Raw genomic sequence first — 27,571 nt, 5'->3', positions numbered from 1 at the left:
GGCCCCGGCCACCGAGGTTGCTTCTGGATCCGTGCGCGGATCCGCACCGACGCCGGTTGGACCTTCGAGACCTTCCCCGGCACCGGGTCTTATGTCGACACTCCCGACGTCGACCCCATTCTTATCCCCGACGACTCGGCGTTGGAGCCGTGTCGACCGACGACGCCATCGGCTTCGGTGGGCCCGATTCGCCCGAGGTTGGATTCGGACCCTTTTTCCTATGGGTACGAATACAGGGAGGAATTAGAGGGGTCCCTAGACCCTTATGAATACCAGGATGACCCTGCTATGGACTGGGCACAGGATTTGGGCGAAGCCGGAGGTCTGGATACTTCTTCTGACACTGGAATGCTGTCTCCTCCTACCGTGGCTACGGTGGACTGAGCTACTTACAGTATGGTGGTCAGTAGGGCAGCTGAAGTCCTTGGCCTTGAGCTACCTACTGAGGAAGTCAGGTCTAATCTCCTGACAGAGGTGATTCAGCCTGGGGCTCTACTTCAGAACCCCTTCTCCCATTCAATGAGGCCCTCACTGATGTCCTTTTGGGTACGTGGTCCAAACCCAACACAGGGGCTCCTGTGAACAGGACTATCGCTCGCCGCCATCGGCCCGCACCAAACAACCCAAATTTCCTGTCCCAATACCCTACGCCTGAGAGTCTTGTAATCCAGGCTACCTCATCTTCTGGCGCGTTCCTTTCCGCACCCTGGATAGGGAATCCAAAAGGCTGGAACAATTTGGCAAGAAGTTGTTTTCTTCCTCCAGCCTCGCACTGTGGTCTGTGAACACCGCATGTCTTTTGGGCCGTTATACACACTCCCTGTGGGATACGGTTGCGCAGGTCCTGCCGCAGATACCGGAGGAGGCCTGTGCTATCATCTCCCAAGCAGTGAAAGATGGGAGAGACACGGCAAAGTTCACTATCCGTTGTGGGCTGGATACGACAGACTCTCTGGGCAGATCGGTTGCGACGACAGTGGCCTTACTCGCCACGCCTGGTTACGCACTTCTGGCTTCTTGGGGGATGTCCAACAGTCACTCATGAGCATGCCCTTTGATGGCACCTGTCTCTTCGGAGACAAAGCCGACTCGGCTTTAGAAAGATTCAAGTATTGCCGGGCTACAGCTCGGTCCCTGGGTCTTTCCTCTGCCACACGTCCACCACAGTCTGCTTTTCGTCCCTTTCGTGGACACTGTTGCGTCCTCTACCCAGCCACCGTGACACGCACACTGGACATCCTATGCGTGGCCGTGGACGCGGAATCTCATGTGGCCGTGGGACAAGGAACCAGAGGTCTGTCGAGTCCGCCTCTGCCCCCTCTGCAGCCTCCAAACCTTTCTAGTCCATCCCCTCACGCCCACCCAGTTGGTGGCAGGATCCGCCATCACCTACCCCACTGGGAACATATCACCACGGACGGGTGGGTTTTGCAGATCATTCGGAAGGACTACTCCCTCCCTTTCGAATCTGCACCACCCCACATGCCACCATCCTTTCATCATCTTCCGGAGGATCATTTGGTGCTTCTCCACCAGGAAGTCGCGGCTCTCTTGGCCAAGGGAGCTATAGAAAGGGTCCCTGTGCCAGAAGTAGGTTGTGGTTGTTGTTCCCGCTACTTTCTGATACCAAAGAAGGACAAGGGCTTACGTCCTATCCTAGATCTTCGGGACCTGAACTACTTCCTCAAGAAGGAGAAATTCAAAATGCCCACCCTGGCTCAGGTTCTGTCTGCCATGGGCCCAGGAGACTGGATGGTAGCGTTGGTCTTGCAGGATGCCTATTTCCACATCCCCATCCTGCCTGCCCACAGACGTTACCTACGATTCGTGGTAGGTCACGAGCACTTTCAGTTTACCGTGCTCCCTTTCGGCCTAATCAGCGCCCCTCAGGTGTTCACGAAAGTTATGGCAGTTGTTGCAGCTCATCTGCGCAGGTTAGGGGTCTCAGCTGGGGTTCACTATAAACGTGCCAAAGTCACACCTGACTTCCTCTCAGACGCTCCCTTTCATCAGAGCTGTTCTGGACACAGTGCAGTTTTGGGCTTACCCTCCCGAAAAGGCTATGATTCCGATCTTTCAGCCTCGGTCTTGGGTTTCGGTGAGACTGACTCTGAGGCTGCTTGGCCTCATGGCCTCCTGCAGGCTCTGCAGTGGGACCTGAAGTTCCAGTGGGCACAGCATCAGGGAAATCTCTCCGACATGGCCCAGATCTCGGAGGGGACTGCGAAAGATCTGCAGTGGTGGCTTTCGAATCCCGATTGGGTCAACAACAGATCCCTCTCCCTTCCCCAACCAGATCTCTCTATAGTGACAGATGAGTCACTTCTGGGTTGGGGCAGCCACAGGGGGGAGGCGAAGATCAGAGGCCTCTGGTCTCTGGCGGAGTCGGGGCTTTACATAAATACGCTGGAGCTCCGGGCGATCAGGCTTACGTTGAAAGCATTCCTTCCCTCTCTCAAAGGGAAAGTGATGCAGGTGTTCACGGACAACACTACTGCCATGTGGTACTCCAACAAACAAGACTGGGTAGGGTCCTGGACTCTCTGTCAGGAGGCGCTACGCCTCTGGACATAGCTGGAACATCAGGGCATTACCTTGATGGTTCAACATCTGGTGGGCTTTCTCAACGACAGAGCAGACGAACTCAGCCGCTGACGCACAGTCGATCACAATCCATCTGGAGGTGGCTAAAAGGTCTCTTACGCAAGTGGGAGAGCCTTGGTTAGATCTGTTCGCCTCCGCAGTGAACGCGCAATGTAAGCTATTTTGAGCGTTGGAGTTTCCAAGGCGGCACTCGCTCGGAGATGCTTTTCGTCTCGAGTGGAGCTCCGGCCTCCTTTACGCCTTCCCGCCTACCCCTCTTCTGCCCAGAGTTCTCAAGAAAATCAAGTACGACGGGGCCCAAGTTATCTTGGTGGCTCTGGACTGGGCACGAAGAGTGTGGTATCCAGAGCTATTGAGCATGTCCATCGATCCTCCACCCAGACTGCTTCTTCGGGTGGATCTTCTGTCGCAGCAGCAGGGGACGGTTCTCCACCTGAACCTGTCCAACTTCCGCCTTCATGTGTGGAGATTGAGCGGCAACAGTTGACGGCATTTGCCCTTCCGCCTGATGTCTGTAATGTTATCTTGGCAGCCAGGCGTCCATCGACTAAAACTGTATACGCCTGTCATTGGAATAAATTTGTGGATGGTGTACCAACAAATCTGTTGACCCCCTTTCTGCCCCTCTTTCAGAGGTTCTTCTGTTCATTCTTTCTTTAGCCCAGCAGGGCTCTGCTTTGGGCACCCTTAAAGAGTATTTGTCTGCCATTTCCGCCTTTCTTAGGCTTCTTGATCCGCCCTCACTCTTTAAATCTCCTATTGAGTAGATTCTTAAAAGGGCTCACCCACTTATTTCCTCCCACTCCCTTCATCATGCCTCAGTGGGATCTTAATCTTGTACTTACTTACTTGATGTGTACCCCCTTTGAGCCAATCCATAATTGTCCCTTGCGGGTCCTCACATTCAAAACTGTCTTTCTGGTCGCTATCACCTCTGCTCGCAGGGTAAGTGAGCTTCAGGCCTTTTCTTTAAAGCCTCCATACTTGTCTGTACACCCTGACAAAGTAGTGGTAGGCACTAGAGCTTCCTTCCTTCCTTCCTTCCTTCCTAAGCTGGTTACACCATTTCATGGAGGCCAGTCCATCACTTTGCCTACTTTCTAAGCACCCCACATCCTTCTCATGAGGAGGAGAGACTCCACCGTCTGGACCCAAAAAGAACGTTGGCGTTCTACCTCAATCGTACTAAAGATTTCCAGGTGGACGATCAACTCTTTGGCTATGTGGATGTGAAGAAAAGGAAGGTGGTTCAAAAGCGTACCATCTCTCGATGGGTGCTTCTTTGCATCAAAATGTGCTGCGCTTTGGCTAAAAAGCAACCTCCTGAAGGCTTGCATGCTCATTCTACCAGAGCAGCTGCTGCTTCCACTGCGTTAGCATGCAGAGTTCCTCTCCTGGATATCTGTCAGGCAGCTACGTGGGCATCCCTGCACACGTTTGCTAAGCATTACTGCCTTGATAGTGAGGTCCGTCGAGAGGGCTACTTTGGTCGTTCGGTCCTGCAGGACTTTCTAGTATGATCTTGGTTCGCAGCCCACCACCGAGGATGGCATTGCTTGGGTATCTATTCTAAGGTAAGGAATCTGCAACTAGAAGTCTCTATCAGATGTACAAGTTTCTTACCTTCGGTAACTAAATATCTGGTAGAGACACATTCTAGTTGCAGATTCCTTACCGCCCACCTACCCACCTACCCTCCCCGCAAACTGATTTCTAGGGACAGGGATTCCCTCTTTCAGATCCTTAGCTCTGGTGCACCAATCTCAGTGTTCTTAGCAGCTCTGCGCTCTGGCGTGGAAAGTCGTTAAAAGAAACTGACGTCACTGCGCGAGGGCGGCGTCTATGTACTACTCCTGAGGTCATCATGGCGACCACGACGCCTGCGGAGTCGACCGAAGCCACCTACCGACGCGCAAGGGTATTGCTCGAAGAAAAATCTCCGGATCCAGTCTGACACCTGGGGGAAAATTCTAAGGTAAGGAATCTGCAACTAGAATATGTCTCTACCAGATATTTCGTTACCAAAGGTAAGTAACTTGTACTTCATGACGGCAGCGTGATACAAGATGACCACAAGCATGAGCTTCACCTTACTCAGACGGTTGGGACTTTCCAAGGCATCATCAAACCAGTTTCTTCATAACCTCTCCTCAGACCTATGTGGGCATCCAGCTGTCTGTTTGTTGCTGGACGGTCAAAGCAATGTATGCTATGTGAGGTGTCTCTTTCCAGCAACCCTTGCATTACAAGCTATCTGTCAGAGTTATTTTAGTAAAGGTCATCCAACCTTTTGCATACGTTTTCCAGGCCTGTTCATCATTGAGTATCACAGGATGACGGCAGGCCTGGGGAAATATAAAATTGATTCTTTAGCCAGTTTCCATATTCCCTCCTCTGGTAATCAATGATGAAATGGTGTTCCCAATCCTCCTGGCACTGTCTTGCACCCATCAGTGTTTAGGTTTAGATATTGTGTCTGGTATGCATGCTGTTGCTATCTTGGGAATCATTACTATTGTTGTCTTGTATCACCCTACTATACCTATTGCTCAAACTTCACTGGATACCTGATCTATCACCAAGTGGCTTTTTGTGTAGGCAGTGTTGCACATGGGACATTAACAACACCCTAGATAGTCATTAGTTACTATCTGTTGTGTGTGCAATTAGGAACAAATATTTGTTTCCACCTGGAATCTGGGAAGCAAAGTTGTGCCACTACTTATTAATCTAGTCTTAACTTAATACCAACCCATTGCTACAATTATTATACCTGCACTTGTACTTGACATTATGCATTGTAATCAATGACAACTCCTATTTGACAGGAAATGGAACGTTCATGCTGTTCTATGTCTTTCACAGCTATAGTTGGTAAAGGTGATGTATGAAACTACTGTATAGTTTGTTATTCACTAAGCACTGTTGGAGCAGTTGTGCGCAAACATCAAATGAAAGAATACATGTAACTTTGAATCATACTTCACTTTCAATGTAACATTCTTCTTCCTATTTTGAAGTAAGAGGTATCTGTGGGAAATCAGCAGACACCAGGAGAAGTAGCACAAAGAGTACCACTGGTTCCCATAGCCATTTATTGGTGGGCCTTGAGGAGGTGTCGGGCATCGTTGCCTTATTGAATTTCAAAAGACAGCGCCAAAATGATCAATTTCCTATACCTTATATTTTTGCTCCAGAGGTCACCAGTACTTGAGGCAAAAAAGTATTGTAGAATGGAGGCCAAATACTCTAGAGCTGAAGGTTTAATGAGGTCTTTCAGCCAGAACTGCAGGCGATGGAGGTTATGAAATTGAAGTTGACGGGTAGTGATGTTGACAGTGCCCCTAGTCCTTGCAGTTATACCCTTTGATGGAGATAAGGAGATCCTTAAATGTTGATGTTCTAGAGGGCCCCTCTCCCCGGAGCCAACTGCCTTCATTCACTGTACTATGGAATGGCAATCAGTTGTGTCAGTCAATGGTACCCCTTCAGCGTGGCATCAGAGGTTAACCAGCACTTAATGCTCACTTGGGTACTTTGTATGAAAACCAAACCGTGCCCGCTAACACCCCCTGCCTCATGGAGGCTTGTAGCGCGAGCAACCATTGTTTAACGGAGACTGTACCACGATGGTCATGGTGGGGCCGTCAGTTGTTGAACTTGTTTCTGCTGATGCGGATGTCCATCTTCCGCTGCCTTCTTGGTTTGAGAGCTGCGGATCGAGGCGGTCCGGCCCAATCTCCCTGTTGGAGATCATGTCCAGGTGGTGTTGTTTAGCCAGGATGGCCCTGCAATTTAAGGTAACGCAACATTGCTGTCAAAATGACTTACCAGATGCTAACAGCTGAAGACTAGACATGTGGTAGGCCAGTCAAATAGTATTTCAGTTGGTGCTCCCTTTGGCCACTTTGTCAAGGTTGATTCTCCTCACCAGTGAAGCAATTCATGGTGAATCAATCCAGGACAGCTAGGGAGATGCACAAATCTTTCCAATTTCCATTTTAATACACCAGTCTTGAATATACTGCGCCCTCTCAGGGGAACCATCTAAAAGTTTTGACTTGAACAGGCCTTGAACATGGGCTGAATTATGTCCTTTGTTTTGAAAATCCCGAACCAACAGAATTTGAAAAGGAGATCTACATTCAGGTGAATGTAGTGTTAAAAGATGCAGAAGGAATATTGAACTACTTACAGTCATACAGCAGTACAGGTCATGGAATTAGAAAGACAATTCAGCATCCAACTGATAAAAAAATTGCAGGAGAAGGCATGGGGTGATGTTAATCCTTCAGTCGGAAAACTAAAGAAATTCTATGAATTTTCACAAAGACGTGTAGCAGTATTGCGTGATTTACTGGGAGCTTTGACAAGCACACCATATTCTCCTACACAGCATCTAGAGCGAGAGCAGGCTCTTAAAAAACAGATTGCAGAAGTCCTCCATTTTATACCCCGATTTGACAAGTTGAAGATGACAAATCCTGCCATACAGAATGACTTAAGCTATTACAGAAAGATGTTAAGCCATATGCGGATGAAGAATGTTCCAACCACACCAGTGTTGCAAAAATAAAGTAATAAACTATCCTTTTTTACAGCACTACCAAACAGACATTGGCATATCTCCCTTTGGAGATATTACATACAATTATACACATAAACTAACCATCAGAAATAGCATAGATATATACAGAGCTAAACTAACCATCAGAAATAGCATAGATATATACAGAGCTCTAATGGAGGGACAAACCATATACTAAAAAGTGGAATGTGAACTAGTGACTCCAGCCAAGGTAAGTGTAGTGGTTAGCTAGGGGCAGTTAGGAACACCAGAGGTAAGTACAGTAAGTGTCCCGAGCAAACAGGAGTAAGTCAGTTACCCACCCTGTTGTCCCATAGGCTAACACAGAGTGTAGTGGTTGGAGTTTGTGGAATTCAGGACCCTTCCAAGTGGACCCAGAAAAAACCAGAAGGCAAGGATACCCAGAAGACAGGAGTACCTACACCAGGGACATGGAAAAGAGGGGAGAAGGGACTCTCTCTCTGAAGAATGTGTATGCCTCGGATTGTCCAGCTGTTGTCGGAACCCAGGGACTGATTCCAGCCGTGGAGGACATGCAAAGAAAGGGGGTGGAGTCCAGCACCTTTCGAGGTGGTGCAGATGGCAATGCCCACACACCTGAAGATGAAGTTCCTGCAAGTCAGTGGAAGAAGTTGTCAGCTGTAGGGCCCAGCAGCTCCAGAAGTGGTCTACTAGCTGTCCCTCGACGCTGCCGGATTGCAGGAGGGTTAGTGACCAGTCAGGACACCAACAAGCACTGACAAATGCAAGAGTGGGAGAGGAGTTTGCAAAGTTTTGAGGACCAGCAAGGTACAAGAGACTCTACCCAGGAGGGGGAGTAAGGGCTGGCCCTCAGCACACAGGAAGGCTAACAGAAGTCGATGGAGCCCTCACGGGTGACTCACTGGCGATGGACACAAGGAGACCTGATCAGTATGACAAAACAGAAGTTCCACGTCGCAGGAGCTGCAGGACAGGGGCTGAGCTTCGGATTGCAGCGTGCTGGAGGCGGGGCTTTACGCTACCTGAAGATCTCAAAAAGGAAGTCAACAAGCCTTGGCAAGTGCAACAATCACAGTACACATGGGTGCCAGTCTAGTGGCAGGAGCGAGGACCCACAGTCTCCAAACTTGGATAGAAGACAAGCAGGATCCAGAGGAGGCCATACACTCAACAGTTGTGAAGCAGGATCATCAGAAGTCCACGGACCTCAGACCCCACCAAGCAGTCTACGTTGTCTTGAGGTGCCAGCAGTTGCAGGGGTGCAACTCCTTCAGTCCAAGGGAGATTTCTTCATGCTTCCTTGTGCAAACAGAGCCCATGTGACCCTGGAGGGTGCACAGCCTTGGATTTTGCAGAGTTCTTGCAGGATCAGGAGAAACAATGTTGCAATGGTAGCCTTCCCACCAGAAGCAGACGTGTTTAGTTCCAACGAAAACCAGGAGCGGTTCCAGAGGCCAGGCGCAGAAGATGTCTTGCAGAGAGTTCCTTTTAGAGTCTTGTCTTAGAAATCTGAGGACCCACCCGCAACGGAGCCGTTAAATGGCTCTAAAAGGGGGTTGGTCACTCTCTGCAGTGACCTATCTATCAGAGGGGATCAGGGACTTAATCTACCATACTGAACCAACCAGATACTCCCAGGGACCTCTGCACATCTTATTTTCAAGATGGCAAAATCAAGTGGTCACCTGGCAGAGCTCTAGGAACCTCCCTAGGGGAGGAGCTGGACAGGGGGATGTTCACTCTCCTGTCCTTTGTGTAGTTTCGCGCTAGAGCGGGAACCGGGGGTTCCTGAACTGGTGCAAACCGGATTATGCAAGAAGGGCTCCAAATGTGCCTTTCAAAGCAGTCTGGTGGTGCTCAGAGGTCACCCTAGCCCTTAGACACCTAATACACAGGGAGAGGTGGTCATACCTCTCCCTTGCAGGAAATCCTTTGTTCTGCTCTTCCGCCATGAGCCTGGCTCATCAGCAGGAGGGCAGAACAGTGTCTGGGATCAGCAGCAGCATGGGCTGGCACCTAGACCCCGTAAGTATGAACAGGCAGAACTGGGGGATCCGCTTGGGTACCACCAAGGTACTTGGTTTCATGCAACTAACACGGGAATCACTGTAGTTGCATGATTCCAACATGTTTGATACCAAACATGTCTTGGCTCGGAGTAGTCATTATGTAGTTGGACTACTTGTGCTGACCATTGTCCACTACATACCTTAAGATGGCTTCCCCGCACTTACAGAGTCCAGAAATTGGCCTGGTGGGTGCCCTGCTCATGCAGGGGTACCCTCACACTTAGAGACATGCACCTTGCCCTTGATCTGAAGGGCCTACCAGAGGGTTGACTTATAATGTCTAAGTGCAGTGGTTAGGTTTAACAGTAAAGGGATGCATGCACCCTTACATGCAGGCTGCGATGGCAGACCTGCAGTCACAGTTTGGATGGGCTCCTGTGGGTGGCATGATACATGATGCAGCCCATAGGGGACCCCTTTTGTATCAATACCTTGGGTACCTAGGTTCCATGTACTAGGGACTTACATGGGTACACCAGTATGCCAATTGTGGGTGTAAAAAGTAACCAGCAATTAAATTTAGGGGAGAGAGCACAGTCACTGGAGACCTGGTTAGCAGAATCCTAGTGAACTACAGTCCAAACACACTGACATCAGGCAAAAAGTGGGGCTAACTATACCAGAAAAGTTGCAAGACCCATTGATGGGATCCTTGATGTCAACACACCCGGAACCAATACATCGCCTCGGCTTCATGATCCATCTTCGGCCTGGATCCACGCAGGGCTCCGCAACCAGATTCAAAAGTACTTTGGTACAGTGGGCTTAACTGGGTCCCTAAAGCAAGCCCACGGTCCAGCTCAGTCGGCCTGAACTTTTGACCTTTTGTCCTGGTCCAGCACGGCCAGCTATCCCCAATAGCGCTTTTTGCTTCTTAGTGCTATTTTTACTTAAAACTTAGAAATTCAATATCTCAAGTTATAATTACTGAAATTTTGTCATTTTGGCCTTGTTTTATTTATAAAACTAAGTTATATTTTTCTAACCTGGGGTGGAATCTTTTGGTGTGGTGTTTTCACTGTTTTACTGTTTGAAGTGTTTCAAAGATACTTTACATGTTGAGTCTATGTTAAGCCTGACTTCTCTGTGCCAAGCTACCAGAGGATGAGCACAGGTTAATTTAGAATTTGCCTGACACCCTGACTAGGATTGTAGTTGCTGCTTCACCAGGGCTCATACCCTAGTTACCTGCCAACCCAGTTTCTAATAATTCATATTGCAGCCCAACCTCTGGGAAATATTGCTTGGATATCTATTCTAAGGTAAGCAGTCTGAGGCTTGAAGTCTCTATCAGATGAATAAGCTGTTACCTTCGATAACACCTTATGTGGTAGAGATGCTATCTAGCTGCTGATTCATACCAATCCCCCTCCTTTCTCTCATTTCTCCAAATGGATTATGGTGTTAATGGTTAACCTCTCTGGTTTCAGTATCTGCCTCCCCTTTAAGCCCACCCTTTTTAAAGTGGTCTCTACTTCCTGGCAGAATGCCGGTATGGGGTCGCACGTCCTGGTCACATGTTAAAACATGGGTTTGGGGATGCAAACCCCTGCACTCGAGCTAAGGCTGGTACTTTCTGTTGGCATGCTAGGTACCTATTTTGGATGTCTGTCAGGCTGCTACGTGCACATCAGAGTACACGTTCACAAAGCACTAATCTCTTGATAGTCAAGTCCATAGAGATGGGCATTTTGCCATTATGGTCCTGCACAGCATTTTCATTTGAACCATTCCACAGACTCGCCACGGGGAGGTATGGCTTTGGTTTTTATTCACAAGGCGAGGAATCTGCAGTTAAAAGCATCCATCAGAAGAAAAGCGTACATACTTTCGGTAATGCTCTTTTGGTGGATTCTTTAACTGCAGATTCCTAACCACCATCCTACCTTCCTGTTCTGTGGAATGGGCTCTTTTTCATCTAAGAAAAGGTCCCAAATTAGACATCTGTACTCTGTTCAAGCAAATTTGCAGTCCTACATTAGATATCTGTACACTGGTCAAGCAAATTTGCGAATGAGCTCTGCGTCTGAGGGCAAGGGCAAGCTTTCGAAAGCCAGTGTGCCTGTGTGGTTCTTCTGTGCGGCCCTCCACATTACTTCATGTGCGGAATGGCCCTGGTACGGAGCCACATGACACCACCTACTGGTTTGCTGGAGTACTGCTTTTGAGTTTCTGGGCCAGACTAATACCTTGGGGAATAATCACAAGGTGAGCCATCTGCTGTTAGCTTAGTCGTCAAAGAGAGTTCTACCGAAGGTAAGTAACTTTTTTTCTTCCATTACCTAGAGAGCAGTGATAGGAAATGTTGAAGAGCTTTTTTAATTTAAGCTATTTCAAAATCCCAGTCAACCAGCTTTGGGTATAGTTCCCCCTCATGAAGGAGTTGGGGCAGGCCCTCTCCAAGGATGCACTGCTTGGGCATGCCCTTAAGTGCAAAATTTGAGGTACAACTTCTAGGGTGTTCTGATGGAAAACTAATCTGGCCCCCTCCTAACGGGACCTCCAACAAAGGAAAGAGGGGAAGAACTGGGAATTGGGACTGCCTTCTGTGGACAGCACCTTTCATAGAGCACTCTTACTTTAAATTACATGTTTACAGTTATCTATGGGTATCTCTAATAGCAGGTGCACCAGTAGTGTTGCGAAACATTTGCCTTAAACATTTATAATTTTTGCAAAGGGCGTGTCAGTGATTCTCTTTGTAATGTTTGCAAACCGTACACTTACAATAACATTACAAAAATTGAGACGCATGGCTCCCCAACCCCTCACCAAACTACCCGCTGAATGCTTCATAAATTCATGAATACATGATGTTCAGGAAGCAACTCTTCTGCACACAACTTTGTAGCCCACAAATCAGTATAAGCTGCTCCCAGAAAGAGCTTGTGTAGATATGCTGGTAGTGGTAACTGCTTGAGACTACCAAGGGAAGGGCTCCCATTCTCACCCAAGGTGTTAGGATATGGTCCCTAGGATTATGTTCTTCTGAAAAACAAGCAGCCAGGTGACTATCAAGGGTACATGAAAAAGGGGAGGAAGGGTACAGCCATTTAGCTGGTCATTGACTCTCACTCTGGTGGCCCACATCCCTCAGTGCCTCCCCTGCACAAACTGAGCACACCCGTAACCTAGGCATCATCCTCGACTCCTCCCCATCCAAGACCCGCCAAGTAAACTTAGTCGCCTCCTCCTGCTGGCACACACTCCGCAAACTTCAGAAAATCTTCCGTTGGATCCAAGCAGACTGCCGCAGGACAGTCATTCACGCCTTAGTCACAAGCAAGCTCGACTACGGCAATGCCCTCTATGCCAGCACCTCAACCAGAAACATAATACAACAACTCATCCAGAATGCCGCCGCCAGACTCATACTGGACCTCCCACGCCAAGAACATATCTCCCAACACCCGAGGACCCTCCACTGGCTCTCAGTCGAGAAACAAATCACCTTCAAGCTACTCACCCACATGTACAAGGCCATACACAGCGCAGGACCAGCCTACCTGAACCACCGTGTGTCCTTCCACACTCCAGCCAGATCCCTCTGCTCTGCCTAGCTGGCCCTGGCCACCATCCCTCACATTCGTAAAACTACCACCGGAGGACGATCCTTCACCTACATCGCAGCAAAGAGCTGGAACAACCTGCACCTCAGACAAAGCCCATCGCTCTCCATCTTCAGGAAGAACCTCAAGACGTGGCTCTTTGGAAGAGGCCCCCCCAGCACCTTGAGACCCTCACAGGTGAGTAGCCACGCTTTACAAAAACAGATTGATTGATCCACAGAAGATCCGCATTCCTATACATCTATCTTCTTTTTCCTTTAATATCTCAAAAACTACTGAACCGATTTACACCAGATCACAAAAGCACAATCTGTGCACCAAGATCTATCTTCTAGCCAGATTTGATGTAATTCCGTTCCAGCGGTTCAGGCTGTAGTTGTGTCTAACAACTGTATGGGAAAATGCATAGGGAAAAGGCATTTTGGGATCCTCCCCTTTTTCTCGGCCCCTGATTATTGGATCACCCCAAAACTTACGGCAGCAGCTGAACTGACTGCTGTATTAGTTTTGAAAATTATGGGAGGATCCGTCAAACGGCATCAAAGTGACTGGCAAAACAAAAAAGTGCTTTTTTACTATGGAAACTAGGTTTTACCTACTGGTGATATGTATGTGTGTGTATATCTCCCCGCTGCAGCAGTTTTTTCATCATTTTTCTTGCCCACTTCACTTTGGGCAGGTAAACCGATGAAAAGTCCACTCCCAGTGGATGGGAGCATTTTTCCTTCCACTAGGAGTTAACTTAGTGTTTGCTCTCACTTGGAGGGAGCTCTAAATTGTTCCCACCAAGCGAGAGCAAACAGAGGTTTCCCTCCCTGCACCAGTGCCCCCCGGGGCATAGCTGAACCTGGCCCTGGGGAATGGGGAATGGGGTCCCCGGGACCAATAATGGTTCCAGGAAGGGTGGCCGCAAGGCCCCCCCCCCCCCCCATGTTTTTTTTTTTCTTTTTTTTTTTTTTTAGCACTGCCGGGCCCCAGGGTTGGACTACCTTGGCCTGAAAACAATCCGGGGGAGGGGGCTGCTTGCCCCCTCCTCTTAATTGAGCTGGGCCCCAAGGGTTTATTAGTTTATTATTTAGTAATAAAATGGCACTCCTTGTGGGGGATGGGGGGGGGGGGCTGTTTGGTATTTTGGGTTCTAGATATATAAATGTCTTTTTGTCTTTAAGAATTCAATAACTACTGAACGGATTTGCACCAGATTACTAAAAGCACTGTTTCTGGACCACGATCTAGCTCTCTGCCAAATTTAGTTTAATTCCATTCAGCGGATGGGGCTGTAGTCATGTTTAAAATCCCTGTGGGAAATTGCATGGGTTAAACGTGTTTTAGGACTCCCCCTTTTTCTCGGCCCTGACTTGATGATTTACCCCTAAACTTTAAAGACAGCAGCTGAAGTGAGTGGCAAACTAGTTTTTACAGTTTCACGAAGATGTTTCAAATGGTGAAGTCTTTCCCTGGACTGACAAGAGGGTTTGCATGACACTTCACACTCCTCTGCCAATGGACTCCAATTCATCCCAGGGAGACCGACATGGCCGGCCATCAAAGACTCCAGTGAAGCATTGCAATAGCTCTCGTTCCAAATGGAGGAACATCCGGCAAGCTGAAGACGCTCCGGCCACTGAGGGCAGACCCCAGACCTCCCAGACATTGACCACAGTACCCTCTAAGTAACATTGATAGGAACTTTCATTCATTGTGGTGCTTCCTCTGAACTTTGATGTGCTTTCACTTGTGTATGACTGTAAGACATTTGGAGTGGTTGTTTGCTTTCCCCAATTATTATTTTCTTTTCCTGTTGGGTATGGGGAACCACTGGGTCGGGCCTTAATGGGCACACTGTTAGAACTTAGAGATGGTCTGCCTTGCTACAGATAGTGGGGGGGATTGGTTGTTATTGACATTTTTTATATTGTTTTCTTATTATTGTTGTTTTGTTATTGTGTTGCATGCCTGCCACGTGCCTATCTTCACATGCACCTCATCTGTCGACACTCACGCCCCTCTCCTTTGAGTGACCCACCACCTGATGGTCTAATGGCCACTTGTGGGTTGTGTCTTGGAACGTAAATGGCCTACTCGACCAGGTTAAGAGAGGAACGGTTCTAAGGCATGCTAGGAGGATGTTCTTCTCTTTCAAAAGACACACCGGCTTGGTAACAAAGTCCTGTGCCTGGCTTGCTTTGGATACACTTATGTCTTCCACTCTGGGTTCTTGGAGGCATCCAGGGGTACAGGTTTCCTGAGAAAAAATACTGACCCATTTCAACTCACTGACCTGGGCAGACCTACAGGGCCGATACATTGCAGTTACAGGAATACTATTTGGAGAATCCCGTACATGTCTTTGTGCTTATGCCCCTCTCCCTTTGGTCCATCGTTTGTAGAGCAGTTGATGAGATTGTGGGGAAACATCCTCTGTGGGGCTCATAGTGCTGAGTGGAGACTGGAACGGTGTTGTGAACCCAACTATGGATCAGTGGCATTCTTGTGGATCGCCCCCAAAGTCTGGGGCAATGCCTTTGCCCTCCTGTATTTCAGTTTTGGGCTTGGTGGATGTATGGAGTGCCCATCATGCAACTGAAGGGGGCTATATGTCCTTCTCACCTGCTTACGGCTCATTTTCCCTCCTATATTATTTTTTTTGTCCCACGGTCCTACTTGCATAGAGTCTCTGACATCACAATTTTAGCTAGGGGGCTCTTTGATCACGCTCTGGTCAATATGCAGCTTTGTGTGGACCGTCAGCACCCACCGTTTTGCTGATGCCTTTCACCCTGGCATCTGCAGAACCCGGAATATCGCCTTCACATGGAGTGCTCCATTAAAGAGTATTTCATGCTTAATTTTGCATCTGCAACATCACCTCTGGCGCTGTGGGATGCCCCAAATCCACATGAGGGCGGTAGACATTACTTATTGTACAGAGGGGCGGCTGCATAAGACACATGATTTAGAGGATCTTGAAACCTGACTGACAGTCCTAGACGAACTGAGTCGTTGGGCTGACAGGCAGGTGGCTTGTAGTCAGCCGGGTCTTTTACAGCAACAATACCAGCAGATCAGGCGGCCCAGAGCTGCAACTATCAATGGGCAAACAAATCGAGTAAAATGCTCCAAAGACTCAGGGGGTCATTACGACCCTGGCGGTATAAGGCGCTTACCGCCGTGCAGAAGACCGCCAATTCACTGCGGCGGTAGACCGCCACAGCTATTATGACACACATCACGGAATCCGCCGAAATTCAGACACCCACGCAATACCGCCACACCAAAGGTCAGCGATAAACTGGCGGAAACACATCCTCCACCTCCACGCCAACAGAAACACGCCCATGCTATTACGACCCACAAATCCATGTGGCGGTCTTTCAACCGCGGTATTCCATTGGCGGTACACACCACCGCGCTCAAAATACACACACATCGCCAAAACACCGCCACATTGGACATTTTGAAATACACACACCTGAGACAGATACACACACCACTCCCACACACCCAACACAATATAAAACACACACCCACATCACCCACAAACCCCTACAACCAGAAATTCTGAGAGAAGGCGAGAGAGAGAGCACAGAATAGACAACCCCATCACACAGAGGCACACAACACCATCACCCACACAACATCCAAGCACAAAACACCACATACCACTACACTCACCACACTCATCACCACATACACCACCCCACACATCACACACACCACCCCATGTCACGCCTAAGACACCCCCGCTTCTCCGAGGAGAAGCTCAGGGTCATGGTGGAGGAAATCCTACGGGTAGAGCCACAGCTATTTGGCTCACAAGATGGAGCTATGGCAAAGAATAGTGGACAGGGTCAACGCAGTGGGACAGCACCCAAGAAATAGGGAGGACATCAGGAAGAGGTGGAACGACCTACGGGGGAAGGTGCGTTCAACGGTATCCAGGCACCACATCGCGGTACAGCAGACTGGCGGCGGACCCCCACCTCCTCCCCCTCAACTAACAACATGGGAGGAGCAAGTCTTGACCATCTTGCATCCTGAGGGCCTCGGAGGAGTCGTCGGAGGAACGGACACTGGTAAGTCAAATCTTAACTATCACATCCCCCACCCTACCTGCATGCTATCACACACCCCCACCCTCACACCCTCCCCTATCACCCAAACTCCTCACTAATGTACTAAGAACACCAACTACACATCCCAACCCCAAGACCTGCATGACACAACTAACCATGGACACTCATCACTAAAGCATGCCCACTGCACATACCCAGAACACCCCCAACCATCAGCACACAACCCCACACACAGGAATGCCTGCACTGGGGTTCACGCACACCCAACCATTGCACACACACATGCAATAATCATGTACTTATACCCCCGCAGGAACCCGAAGGAACGTCACCACACCAGAGGGTCCAGACAACACCACTCCACCCCAGAAGAGGCCCACAGTGACGAGAGCAGCTCTGCCCTACTGGATCTTGATGACCAGCCCGGACCATCGTGGGCCTCACGACAGTCGGTTCCCCTCGCACAGGCACAGCCCAACACTGACCTTCCACCCTCTGGTAACACCAGCACAGCACCCACCCAGCGGGCCCAAACCTCCCTACCCAGGACAGGTCAATCAGCGGTGTGTCCACCACTACAGGGCACCCAGGCTAACCCACCACCCCAACAACAACAGGGACCTGGGGGCAGTGGTAGTGGCCACACGTCCAGGGGACGGAGGCACAGGAACACAGGGGAACTGGCAGGGCTGCTGTGCGACAGAGGGAGGACAGGCCAAGGGAACCAACTCTCCACGAGGCCCTCTCCATCATGGGAGCATACCACCACTCCCAGGAGACGATGGCCACGGTCCTGGACAAGTTGCAGGAGACCCTGCGTCTGCAGGAGGAGCAGTATTTGGGGTTCAGGGAGGAGCTCAGGACCATCGGCACCGCCCTGGGCACCATCGTAGGGCTGCTGACGGACATTCAAAAGACCTTGAGGGACACCGTGGCACTCCAAGGGGCCCCTGACACTAGCCACGACGATGAACTGCCTACCACCTCCGCTGGCGCTAGTGGACAGCACGCCCCGCCACAGGACCACCACACCAGCACCCCATACCCTGCAGAAGGACAACCACCACGCAAGCGGGCCCTGAGATCCAGGAACCGGACAGAGCAAGATGGCAAGACCCCCGCCAGGAAATAAGACCACCCTGATTGTCCCCCCACTGTCCCACTTTGTTACCCTGTCCAAATTGGAACTGCCCCAGCTCCACTTCCAATGGGCAGATGTGCAATGTACCTGTGAGACTAATAGACTGGACTCTGCCATGGACATTTCTCCACCATCACCCGTCACCATTTTACAACCCCCCTTCATTTTTAGCACTTAAATAAACACACTTGAAACACTAAAAAAACTTGAGTCAGTCTATGATTTGTATTTTTCTATTATCAATGACAGTGTCATAATGGGTTACCCATTGGAAGGCTAACATACCAATGTCACACATCACAAGCCCTTCAAGGATGCAAGCAGTTGACACGTAGGTTACCACATTTGTGAAACTGAAATGGAAGGGGACAACTCAGTTAACAAATAGTGAGTGAAATGTCGGTACAGGATAGAGGTAGACGTGTGAAGGTTAATGTAATGTTACACCGGAAAATGTACTCACCTGAGTTTCACTGGAAATATTGCTGTATGACTGACTCCTTGTTGTCATTTTCTTCTTCCTCAGCTTCATCCTCATCACTGTCCACAGGCTCCACAGACTCCACAGCTGCAACAACACCGTCATCTGGATCATCCTCCTGCAGAAAAGGCACCTGGCGTCGCAATGCTAAATTATGGAGCATGGAGCAGGCGATGATGATGTCGCACACCTTCTTCGGTGAGTAGAATAGGGACCCACCTGTCATATGGAGGCACCTGAACATGGCCTTAAGAAGACCGAAGGTGCGTTCGATAACCCTCCTAGTCCGCCCATGGGCATCATTGTAGCGTTCCTCTGCCCTGGTCCTGGGATTCCTCACTGGGGTCAATAGCCAGGAAAGGTTGGGGTAACCAGAGTCCCCCAATAGCCATACACGGTGCCTCTGGAGTTGACCCATCATATCAGGGATGCTGCTATTGCGCAGGATATAGGCGTCATGCACAGAGCCAGGGAACATAGCATTTACCTGCGAGATGTACGGGTCTGCCAAACAGACCATCTGGACATTCATCGAATGATAACTCTTCTGGTTCCTGTACACCTGTTCACTCCTGCGGGGGGGGGGGGACCAGAGCTACATGGGTCCCATCAATGGCACCTATGACGTTCGGGATATGTCCAAGGGCTTAGAAGTCACCTTTCACTGTAGGCAAATCCTCCACCTCAGGAAAAATGATGTATCTCCTTACGTGTTTCAGCAGGGCAGCCAACACTCTGGACAACACGTTTGAAAACATAGGCTGGGACATCCCTGATGCCATGGCCACTGTTGTCTGAAAAGACCCACTTGCAAGGAAATGGAGCACTGACAGCACCTGCACGTCAGGGGGGATTCCAGTCAGATGGCGGATTGGTGACATCAGGTCTGGCTCCAACTGGGTACATAGTTCCTGGATTGTGGCACGGTCAAACCTGTAGGTGACGATTAAATGTCTCTCTTCCATTGTCAACAGGTCCACCAGCGGTCGGTACACCGGAGGATTCCGCCATCTTCTCACATGTCCCAGCTGACGGTGCCTACGAAGGACAACAGCGAATAACCAGTCAATATTCCTCCAGGTATGTATCCACAGTCACACACAAGACTACACCAGACAATGAACCCTTCCTGTATGTGTGTTGAGTGTAGGCCTCGGTATGTGTGACGCAGCTGAAAAAGAATCCATGTGGGCCCCTGAAATGGCAGCTGCCTGACCTCTAAACTGGGACAATGGGATTGTGGGGTAACAGCGCTGGCGTTGAACACCGTCGCGGTAGGCGGTCGTAGTCTGCGGCGCACTGCTGCATTGGTTAACATTGGACCCTATGGGTCCCAGGAGCCAATGAACAGGTGCGCTGGCAGTGATGATGCGCACCGCCGCGGACGTCACCTCCGCGGACGTCACCGCCATTTTCTATCTATTCAATCACTAGATACCTGACCTTCGACAGGAGAGGACCTACACTGCTAGTGCTGCTGTGACCTCGGTCTGGAAGCGACGATGGCTGCTGCGTCTGGGGAAAGGGCCCCTGCCTTCACTGCTCAGGAGTTGGAGAAACTGGTAGACGGGGTCCTCCCCCAGTACACGCTACTCTACGGTCCTCCAGACCAACAGGTTAGTACACAGGGAGCATGTTGTATGGGCTAGGCCTGGGTGGGCAGGGCTGGGGGGGAAGAGTGAAGGGGGCAGAGTTCATACTACAGTAAAGAATGGGAATAAATGGGCCACATGGTCAGAGTAGGGAGGTGGCCACTCACATTGATGGTGCAGTTGGTAATGACTGTTCCTCTTCCCTTGTGCATGTCATGTAGGTCAGTGCCCACCAGAAGAGGGACATTTGGCGTGCCATCGCCAAGGAGGTCCGGACCCTGGGGGCCCAACAGAGACGGGGCACCCACTGCCGGAAGAGATGGGAGGACATTCGCCGCTGCAGCAAGAAGACGGCGGAGGCTCAGCTGGGGATGGCCTCCCAACGTGGGAGGGGTGCCCGTCGCACCATGACCCCCCTGATGTTCCGGATCCTGGCGGTGGAGTTGGATGGGCGCTTGAGGACATCACAGGGGTGAGTACAACCTCATTCTGTGGACTTTGCGTGCAGTGGAGGGGTCTGGGTGGGGGAGGTGGGCTGTGGGTGTCCCTAGGCCAGGGCGAATTCGGTAGGCAAGGCCCCTCTGTAATGTAGGCCATGTGGCACTCTACCCCACCTCAGAAGAGTGCCAAGTTGAGGTATAGTTGCCCCTTTGGCATCCATGTGCGCAGATGTCCACCATTGCCATGTAGGCCATATTCCAGAAATTGCATGTGCAGAGGCCAGGAGCACGCCGTAATGCATGGGGCTGCTGCGTCTGTTTTGTCCGCCAACGGTAGCGGTATGCCATGCACTAAAACTCTTACTTCTGTCTCCCCCCCTTTTTCTGCTCTCCCTGTCCTTTAGTACATCAGCATCATCAGTGGTACAGTGGCACCGGAGCACGAGGGAGCTGCATCCCACATGGCAATGGAGGGCCACACCACAGACTCTGAATGCACCAGTGGGACGGAGGGCGAGGGGAGCTTCATGTCGGCCACAGGATCAGCAACCAGCAACACGGACTCGTCCGACGATGGGAGCTCCCTTGTGGTGGCGGCACCATCTGTGCCCCCCACTTCTACAGGTACAGCCGCCACCTCCCCTACCAGCACCACCCCTTCCAGCAGCCCCTCAGCGTTCGCCCCGTGCCCGCTCACCCAGGAGGGTGGGCATCACCTTCGCCCCAGGCACCTCAGGCCCTGCCCCAGTCACCCCTGCGGCCCTCAGTGAGGAGGCCATTGACCTCCTCAGATCACTCACTGTTGGGCAGTCTACCATTGTGAATGCCATCCAGGGTGTAGAACGAGAGTTGCAACACGGTAATGCATTCCTGGAGGGCATTCATTCTAGTAAGGCTGTCCTTCAGCGAACCCTGCAATCTCTGGCCTCAGCACTGATGGCAGCCATTGTCCCTGTGTCTAGCCTCCCCCCTCCAACTTCCTCCACCCAGACCCAATCCCCTGTACCCCAGCCCATCTCAAGCACACCTACAGACCAGCATGCACACAAGTCAACACACACAAGTAGCTCAAGCAAACATAGGCACCACACACACACCACAGGCACTCACACAAGCATCACACACATACGGATACAGCAACATCCACTGTCTCCACTGTGTCCCCCTCCTCTTCTTCTCCCTCCTCCCTCCCAGTCTCGTCTACACACACACCTGCATGCACCACATCTACAGGCACTAGGACTCGCTCCAGGACACCCAGCACCACAAGCCGCTCACCTGCACTCACCACCTCCACTGCCATTTACACGTCCCCTGTGTCCTCTCCCAGTGTGTCTAACGCCCCCTCCCAAATTACCCAAACCCCGGTAATCATTCACCCAACATCCACCCACCTCACGACAGCCTCCAGTACCTGCACCCAAAACAGCTAAAGTGACACCTCCTACAACCACCTCCTCTTCCTCCACTCCCAGACCCCCTCCAGCTACCCATCCCAGTGTCCGTCAGAAACTGTCCCTCTGTCAAATTGACCTTTTTGCCCCCCCGCTCCAATTCATCAGTCCCGTCGTAGCGCCTCAGCCAAAAAGCCTCCAGTACCAGTGGTGCGTGTTCCAGGTTTTTGGAGTGTACCGTCCACCAGGGCAGGCAGTCGGACCCGGAGCCAAGGCACTGGCACATTTCGTGCCCTCTTTGCATAAACTGGTTTGCATCAGTCCAGGGATCCCCAGTCCCTACTCTGGATGAAGAACAAGGGAGTGACCTCTCCCCTGTCTATCACCACCCCAGGGGTGGTGCCCAGAGCTCCACCAGGTGGCCACTTGATTCTGTCATCTTGAATCCAAGGTGGGCAGACAGAGGCCCCTGGGAGCATCCGAGTGGCCAGCTCAGGTAGGTGACATCACAGCCCACTCCTGATAGGAGGTCAACCTGTTAGGTGACCAGACACCCTTTCGGGGCTATTTAGGGCCTTTCTCTCCTCTTCTGTCAGGATCCACCTTAGCTGGCTGTTGACTATCTTCTCGATGATCTTCGCTGGGAAGGGGAGTAGGGTGATGGGCTGATAACGCTTGAGGTCTTTGGGGTCTGCCTTGGGGTTTTTTGAGCAGGGCGTTGACTTTGGCGTGTTTCCAGCTATCAGGGAAGGTGGCGGTCTCGAAGGAGCAGGTGATGATGGTACGGCGCTGGGGGAAATGATTTTGCTGGCTTTATTGAAGACCTGGTGAGGGCAGGGGTCGGCGGGAGATCCGGAGTGGATGGTGCTCATGGCCTTGGTGGTGTCCTCGTCGTTGGTGTGGGTCCAGTTGCTCAGGAGGTTGGGGTGGTTGGGTGCGTTGGGGTTGGCATGTGCAGCGGTGGTCGTGGGGATCGGGGAGGCGAAGCTGCAGTGGATTTCTGTGATGTTGCAATGAAAAAAGGTGGCGAAGGAGTCGCAGAGGTCTTGCGAGTGGAGGGGGGGGACCGGGTGGCAGAGCAGGACTTGGGGTTGGAGAGTTCCTTGATGATGCTGAAGAGCTCCTTGCTGTCGTGTGCGTTGTTGTAGATTTGTTCTTTGTAGAATTATCTTTTGGTGGTCTGGATGAGCTGGTGATGCTTGCGGATTGCAGTCTTGAGGGCGGTGTGGTTGCTCTCTTTGTTCTTGGTGCCTGATCTTCTCGCTTTTTCGACACTCCTGCTTGGAGGTCTAAAGGTCAGTGGTGAACCAGGGTGCTTTCTTGCTGGTGCCAGTGTTGGTAGGTTTCTTAAGTGGAGCGAGGGTGTTGGCGCAGTCACCTAGCCATTGTTTGAGGTTGAGGGTGGCGGTATTAGGGTTGCTGATGTTGAGTGGCCGGGCAAGGGTGGAGATCAGTTGGTCCTTTGAGATCTTCTTCCAGCTGCTGTGAGGGGTCTGTTGCTGGTGGTGGTGACCAGTGGGTTTCTGGAAGAAGAGATGGACACAGCAGTGGTTGGTCCAGTGGAGTTCGGTGGTATGGGTGAAGGTGATGTGGCTGCTGGTGGAGAAGATGGGGTCAAGTGTGTGGCCAGCTGAGTGGGTGGGCGTTGTGACAAGTTGTTTGAGTCCAAGGTTGTCGAGGTTGTCTAGCAGGGCTGAGGATTTGCTGTCGGTGGTGTTCTCCAGGTGAAAATTCAGGTTGCCGAGGAGCATGTAGCCATGGAGGTGAGGGCGTGGGAGCGGATTATGTGGGCGATGGCGTAGCAGAATTGTGGACTGGGGGCCTGGGGGTCTGTAGACCTCTCAGGGTGGTGTTGACGTAGATCTGGAAATGCAGGTGTTTGGCAGCATCGATTGTGTCCTGGGTGTTGGTTGAGATCCTGATGGAGCTCCTGTGGACTATGGCGATTCCTCCTCCCGGTTTGTTGGTGCGGTCTCTTCAGGTGATTTTGTAGCCTTTAGGGATGGCTATGGGAATGCCGGGATCCGAGGAGGGGTTCATCCAGGTTTCTGTGAGGAAGGCAATGTCCGGGGATGTAGAGGTGAGCAGGTCCCACAGTTTGACGGCATGCTTTTGGACGTAGCGGGTGTTGAGGAGGATGCAGCTGAGGTGGTGGTTATGGGTGGAGTTGTTGTGGTGCTTGGCGGTTTGGGTGCAAGTGAAGTTGCACATCCGGTAGGAGAAAGGTCCATGAGTGTGCCTTGGGGAAGTCTGGACGCAGGTGGTGGTGCGGCCAGGGTTGAGTGCGTGGAGCTCTTAGGCGGCGTAATGGCGTCTGGCGGTGTGGGTGGCACGTGAGACAGGGGCACTGGCTCTAGGCACGGATGGGCGCAGACGGGCTTGCCTCTGGTGTGCCTCTGGAGCCCCAGCGGCGCGGACGCCATTAAGAAGGGGAGGTGGGAGGGAGGAGCAGCTGGGAGGCGGCAGGCGGGGAGCGGTGGGCAAATGGGGGCGTGACCGGGTGGGGCCGCAGGGGACGCAGCGGCGGGAATGGGGAGAGCGGGAAAAGCCTAAAACAGTAAAATGGGCAGAAAGACAAGGAAAGGCAAAAAGACGAGGAAAGTCACAAAACGGAGTCAGACAACAGATAAAGCCCAAAAAGATGAAAAACTGCACAAATAACACACTGACAAATTACAGGACAGACACACAATACTTACGGCAACCACTAGACACCAGGGATGAGGCACAGACGGGTGCCTGCGGGTGGTGGAGGGCCTCAAACTCGCAGCGAGGGCTGGGTCGGGGGCACGGAGGCAGACAGGAGGAGCTGCGCAGCGTGTAGATTGAAACCTGGCCTTAAATCAGGTCAGCTGTGTGTTTCTCATTTATTGCCTGTGTGTGTACAACAAATGCGTAACACCACCCTCTAATAAGCATACTACTTGACCACACTACCACAAAATAGAGCATTAGAATTATCATATTTTGCCACTGTCAACCTCTAAGGGGAGCCCTTAGACTCTCTGCACACTATCTCTCACTTTGAGATAGTATATACAGAGCCAACTCCCTACAACTCTGATCTGACCTCTCCCCATGAATTGGGAAAGAAGGCAGACAAGTGAGTCTGCACCAGGGTGAGTAGAAAAACTCACACAGGAGGTGACTGCAAAAAGAAGGAAGCAGGTAAGCATCAGGATAAGGGTGGGGACAAAGATAAACCTACAGAGTCTTCATCAGGCCCACAAAACTCCTCTGGGGACGGGAATAAATCCTCTTCCTCAAACTTAAGGAAACCTTGGTGCTATATCTGTAAGAACAAAGGCCATAGGGCAGGGGACAGCTCCTGTCCTAAGAAAGGCACCTAGTCCCAACCACTACAAATAGCACTTCTACTCCTAGTGCCCCAAGCAATAGCAATAGTATTGGTAACAATAATAACATTAGTCAGTCCAAAAGTGTAGCTGGGCTCACCTTGGGGACTTTAGTGGGATCTGGGCTAGTCAGGAAGACCACAGACTGTTGGTCTCTGATGGGGGCGTTGACTTTGCCACCCTAGTTGCCTGTCCCCTTAACATGGGTAAGTACAGGCAGCATCTCATAATCAACGGTGTTGAGGCGGAGGCCTACAGGGACACATTTTCCAGTGTCACTATGGGGACTGGAAAACTTGTGTCTCCTGAGCAGCACCTACTTGGTCACATATACCGAGTGACTGATGCTCACATTAACACTTTGTGCCATCCCTTGACAGTTACTGACTTTAGCTGGGGGTTACTGGCCCTGAAATGGTTGTAGTGTCCTCTGATCTACCTGTAGAATGTCTGCTAGGTAATGACTTGGATACTTCAGCTTGGGCTGAAGTGGAATTGGAGACCCATGCAGCAATGCTGGGAATCCCTGGGCATATATTTGCTGTTACCAGAGCAAAGGTCAAAAACCAAAGGGAACAGGAAGCCCTGGAGCCTGGAACAATGGCCCAGGCACCTAAACAGAAGAGCAGAAAGTGTAAAAAGATACCCCCGCTCAAGCCTCTAGTGAAGATTCAACTCCTGAAGGAGAAGAATATACTCCTTGGGTGGAACGTACACCAGAGGAGTTCAAAACTGACACAGCTGAGCTCTTGTGTGCAGGGGGGGCCACCAGGGAGGAACTCAGTATGAAACAGAAAACCTGTCACACACTGGAGAGCTAAAGGCAGCAAGCTGCAGCACAACAGGCAGGGGATGTCAGTGGCACCCATAAGGTATACTGGGGTAATAGCCTCCTTTACTCAGAAGCAAGGGACCCTAAACCAGGTGCCACCAGGACACTGATTATCCCTTTGGACTTTAGGTAGTTCCTGTTAACTCTAGTACATGACATCCCTGTTGCAGGCTACTTGGGGCAAAGAAAGACTTGGTACAGGCTTGTTCCTCACTTTCACTGGTCCCACATATCTGAAGACACTGAGTAGTTGTGTTGCTCCTCTGTCACTTGCCAAGCCAGTGGCAAGACAGGTGGCACTCCAAAGGCCCCTTTAATTCCACTACCAGTGGTTGGGGTGGCCTTTGAGAGGGTTGGGGTGGCTATCTTGGAAATTTTCTCAAGGGTGGGCTTTCCTAAAGAGGTCTTCAAGTCTGCTTACCTTAAAGCCATGTGGAAGGAGTGTGATGTCGCTTATAAATGCGCACTACTCCTTACCATCTTCAAACCAATGGATTAGTTGAGAGGTTTAAAAAAATTCTCAAAGGCATGATAATTGGACTCTCTGAAAAACTCAGAAGAAAGTGGGATGTCCTGTTACCTTGTGTCCTCTTCACGTATAGGGAGGTTCATCAGAAGGGAGTGGGCTACAGCCCCTTTGAACTTCTGTTTGGACACCCTGTTAGGGGTCCCCTTGCTCTTGGGAAAGAAGGCTGGGAGTAACCTCTCAAGCCTCCAAAACAGGACATTGTGGACTATGTATTAGGCCTTATATCTAGGATGGCCGAATACATGAAGGGGGCTCCAAAGAAATCTTCAGGCGCATCAAGAACTGCAGAAGCCGTAGCTTGACCAGAAGGATGTGCTGATTGTTTACCAGCTACAACAGAAAGTGTGGGTCCTGGAGCCTGCGGCTCCCAGGGCACCCCAAGACAAATGGAGTGGACCACACACTATTGTGGAGAGAAAGGATGAGGTCACCTACCTGGTTGACCTAGGCACTCCTAGAAGCCCCAACAGTGTGCTTCATGTGAACTCCCTGAAACCCTACTATAGTAGGTCTGACATTGACATTGCTCATGGCAACTGAAGAGTGACCCTCTTCCTGACCTTCTCTCCCACAATACAGTGGATGGCTCAGTAGATGGGGTTGTGCTTGCAAACTGCCTCTGAGTCACAGAAAGATGACTGCAGACATCTCCTAGGACAGTTCTTTGAAGTGTTCCCTCTGACCCCTGGTCAAACTACATGGTGTGAACACACCATTGACACAGGTGACAACCTGCCTGTCAAAATCTACAGGCAGCCTGATCATGTCAGAGTGTGCATCAACACTGAGGTGCAAAAGATGTTAGACCTAGGAGTTATTGAGCCTTCATACACCCCTTGGGCTAGTCCTGTAGTGCTTGTCCCAAAGCCCCACTCTCAGAATATTAAAAGAGAGGTTAGGTTTTGTGTAGACTAAGAG

At 50.8% G+C, this 27,571-nt stretch overlaps 1 protein-coding gene and 1 pseudogene across 4 annotated transcripts in view; both read left to right on the top strand.

Annotated features, from left to right (window-relative positions):
* Window positions 1–27,571, top strand: part of TRIM37 (tripartite motif containing 37) — a 943,514-nt gene that overhangs the window by 404,229 nt on the left and 511,714 nt on the right. The gene's annotated exons all lie outside the window — the stretch shown is intronic.
* On the top strand, window positions 1,048–7,180 carry LOC138285941 (CYFIP-related Rac1 interactor B pseudogene; annotated as a pseudogene).

This window comes from Pleurodeles waltl, chromosome 3_1 (assembly GCF_031143425.1).
Source record: "Pleurodeles waltl isolate 20211129_DDA chromosome 3_1, aPleWal1.hap1.20221129, whole genome shotgun sequence".
Taxonomy (NCBI): domain Eukaryota; kingdom Metazoa; phylum Chordata; class Amphibia; order Caudata; family Salamandridae; genus Pleurodeles; species Pleurodeles waltl.
Note: the sequence above shows the minus strand (reverse complement) of the source record. Positions and strands in the feature narration are given on the sequence as shown.